Source organism: Limulus polyphemus, unplaced genomic scaffold (genome assembly GCF_000517525.1).
Source record: "Limulus polyphemus unplaced genomic scaffold, Limulus_polyphemus-2.1.2 Scaffold137, whole genome shotgun sequence".
Classification (NCBI taxonomy): Eukaryota; Metazoa; Arthropoda; class Merostomata; order Xiphosura; family Limulidae; genus Limulus; species Limulus polyphemus.
In genome coordinates, this window is record NW_013665747.1 from 867,157 (window position 1) to 870,998 (window position 3,842).

Here is a 3,842-nt window from a genome sequence, read left to right on the forward strand (position 1 = left end):
ACTCGCTATTTGCCAGAGACCTTGGTCCATAACTAAATGCTGTCTTGGGTCTATCTGCTTCAGCCATTTTTACTTGATGGAAACCTGACTTTAAGTCCAGAGTTGAACTTTGTTTAATTTTGTATGGATATAGGGAGTTATTTTAACTCTTCGTATAAATTTATTTAACTAATTGCACACTGACGCCTGTAAATCATGTTGAGAGTAAGGCCTCTTATTTTCCTTGAATATTACCTTAATTAAACTCGTGCTGTATCATATTTTACGGTAAATAATTTAGCCGTTCTTGAATTTACCATATTGTATTAGCGCAGTTCTCTTACTGGCGAGTTTGTTTTTTTTTAATTATCTGGTGACAATAATTCAACGCCCAATCCAAGTAATTATAATAAATTGCTTTATTTCCTTTTTTAACATTATAAACTTGAAAACTTGCAAGTTGTACACTGCCATTGACCTACGTTAAAAATAACGTTTATCTAACGTAAAACAAATCAACTTACTTAAACAAAGTAACTGCTATAGCTAAGATACTATTTTGAAATCAATCTTCTCACTTCACAACTGTCTCCTATTTATGATCTAGTATTTGAATGTGCTAGAACACTTTATGTCAATTCCGTAGAATTATATAGTTGTTCTAAGCCTATCTTATTATCTCCCTCTAGTAAACAAATTACATTAAAAATGTAAACTATAAAAATAAATTCACCCCAACATATTTGAAACCTCATGAAAAACATCTATATTTTTTTACAACAAAAGTACTGTTTTTATGGTAGTAAGGCAATTCTTCGTACACCTGTGTTTATGGAATTATAAGATCGTTAAACACTGAGCGTTTACATTTCGCGATTAAATACCATAGGTGACTGTCACATGCCTCATTTAGGTGCCATTGTTTATTGCAGAACTTAAACGCTGTAGGAATGGTGTTTGTTTAGTCTTACCAAATTGGAAAATAGATAAATGTTTAGCTTAAAATATGTGATTAATTCTAAAGATTGAAATTTAATAAATAAACTTCTGAATTGTTTTCTTACTTTATTATTTTTGTTTTGTTGTTAAGTCTTATCAGTAAAATTTATTCAGTTATTGTTAAATTTGAGGAAGCTTAAACTAAGTTTAGTGTTAAAGGACCAGCGATGAATGTTAAGACCAAGCTGAGTAAAATGAGGCTTAACTATCAAACAGCTTAGTCTTGGCCGGGAAATGGATCATTATTTCTTATATGATACAGGCTTTATTTTTGACTTTGGCTAATTTTTTGAAATTAATATAGAATTTACAATTAGTTTTAACATTACTTTAATTAAATCTTTTATTTTAATGTTTAAATAAAATGGTAATGTTTTTAAGTTAGTTTATTACTTGAGCTTTTCTTTATTCACTCTAACTAAGTCTTACGTATAATTCAGTTACCGATAAGAAACGCTGATAAATTTTGTATATCTATTGTGTAATTTTACAAGTTATTATTGAAGTCACACTGTCAGGTGTCACAAATATGACCCCAACTTTGTTATTACTTATTACCTGTGTTATTTACTCTAGAAGTTAAGTACTTACCCTAAATTTTAGCAAATCGGAATATTGCTTTATGACCTTTGAAACTTTCTAAATTACTCATCATTATATATCATTTGCATATGTTTTAATTGAATTAAGTTTTCTTATATGTATTCTTACTGTCAGTGTTAAAGCTCAGATCTGAATTTGGACATTTTCATAAGCACTGTTAAATGACAGGATAGTTTTTTTATAATTTTTAGTTTCTTTGGTTTAACAACACTTAAATAGGTTTCTAAAAGCATAGTAATATTTATATAATAAAAGTCTCAGGAATTTTTTGCTGAACAAAATGCCACTGCATAGAGTGAATGATGTTGATAACAAAAATAAGCAATCTGTTCAAGCTGAAAATCTGCAAAACATTATTTAAAAAGGTAAACAACATTTAAGTTGATCAGTTTTTATGGATGCATGAAACTGTTAAATTGTAAACTTTTATAAGATGTATACTCTTAATATTTCTATACAGCTGCTTTGTGAAAAAAAAAGTGTCTAATAGTCCTTATTTGTAAATAAAAATGCTTGCCTTTTTTAATGTTTTGGTTTTCTATAATAGTATAAAGTACTCCAAATAATTTTTGCCCTGATCAAATTTTGCCTCTGTCAGTATCTGCCACAAGTGATCAGTAATTCAGTATCGTGGATATGCATCAGTATGCTGGTTTATGTAGAAACTGAATCATTTATATTATAAGAGTAAATATGTCAATAGAATCTTATTGTGTAATTGATCTTAACAAAGTACCACAAAAAAACACACACACAATAAACACATTTATTTATTTTTAAATTTTCTTAATTCTCCGTTTGTATGGTTGTGAAAGCCTTGCCCTTCTTCTGTCCTTAGCACTGTCTCACATTTTATCTGCAGGACTTGAATCATACAATGCAGTTTTTAGATCTAATATTACAATTCTCATTAAACAGTTTTTCAGCCTTCATAGAGCATCCGAATTTTGTCTTGAGCTTGTTTTGTACAGAAAAGGTTCTTTCACAATCAACACTTATTACACAAAGTAATTTGACATTGATCACCAAGCGGTTTAATAACCCTTTTACATAAATGTTCAGTTTTGAGTTTATATATGTATATGCTATTGAATATAGGCCATTAATTTTGTAACAAATGGTTTTGGTTTCAGTGTTTTCCCCAGCATTATTTGAAATTTTTGTTAATTTATTAGTTCCATAGAAATCTGAAAGATCAGTAATAACTCCATCCGCTAGATCTTCATCCAAAAATAGAAGACTCAAGTATGGATTATTGACGATGTTTTCATCTTCTTCTGTAATCCTGTCACTGATGTCCTGGTGAAGTCTGTCTATGTATTTACTCGTCAGCTGGTTTACTTCTGAAGGAGTCCCTTCTGAAACAAAGATTTACACCTTTCATACACCCATCATTCTGTTCCAAGTGCTCACCATTTCCCTGTAATTTTCACCATTTATATTTAGCTCATCCAATCCAACTAAAGTGGACTCTTTCACTTGACTGAGTACCAGATTTTCATGCTAAAATCAACAAGTTAACACCTGAATTGCATTATGGACATCCACCAAGAGGCTTGTAATTAAAGCCATTTTAGTGCTGTTAAAAGTGTATGTCTACTAATTTAGCTGTTGCATCTGTTGTACATCATTCAGAAAGTGTTGCTGTGCTGCAACAGTAGAATAACTACATTGCACAGCATCGACTGTGCTTCTTATGCTGAACTATCTCACAGTTTGTGGTCAGAGACGTAGCCAAGGGGGCCTGATCCCCCTGAAAAATAAGAAAATTAGGCATATTATTCATATTATTTTAAGTTTTTTATATATATAATAAACTTGTTTTGTATCAGTTAATAAAAAAATATAAAACTTCTCTAAACACTATTAACTCAGCTGTAAGGGAAGTTTTAAACTAAGACTAGACAGTGGTAAGGATAAGGAAAAACTAAATGCAAAAAGAATAAGAGGCAGAGAAAAGTTTAGATTAGGAAATGACTATAGAAGGAGTTATAAGGATAAGCTTAATTGTTACTATTGTAATGCTAGAAGTATAAGAAATAAAATAGATGACTTTAGAGAACTGGTAGGAAATGAGGATTTTGATATAATGGGAATAACTGAAACATGGTTAAACATGGATGATTTTGATGACAGAAATTTCTTTGAAATATAGGGTTACAGGCTATTTAATAGGCATAGACAAGAGTATTAAAGAGGGGGAGGAGTGGCTTTATTTTTAAAATGCGAGTTACATCCTGTTGAAGTTGAGGATATCAAAG

At 30.3% G+C, this 3,842-nt stretch overlaps 1 long non-coding RNA gene across 1 annotated transcript in view; it reads right to left on the reverse strand.

Moving 5' to 3' along the window:
• Window positions 1-2,331: 2,331 nt before the first annotated feature.
• The window catches only part of LOC111083212, a 27,100-nt gene continuing 25,589 nt past the window's right edge, over window positions 2,332-3,842 (reverse strand). The window contains exon 3 of the long non-coding RNA XR_002608882.1: window positions 2,332-3,334. This is a non-coding gene — a long non-coding RNA (uncharacterized LOC111083212). The remainder of the gene's footprint in view (window positions 3,335-3,842) is intronic.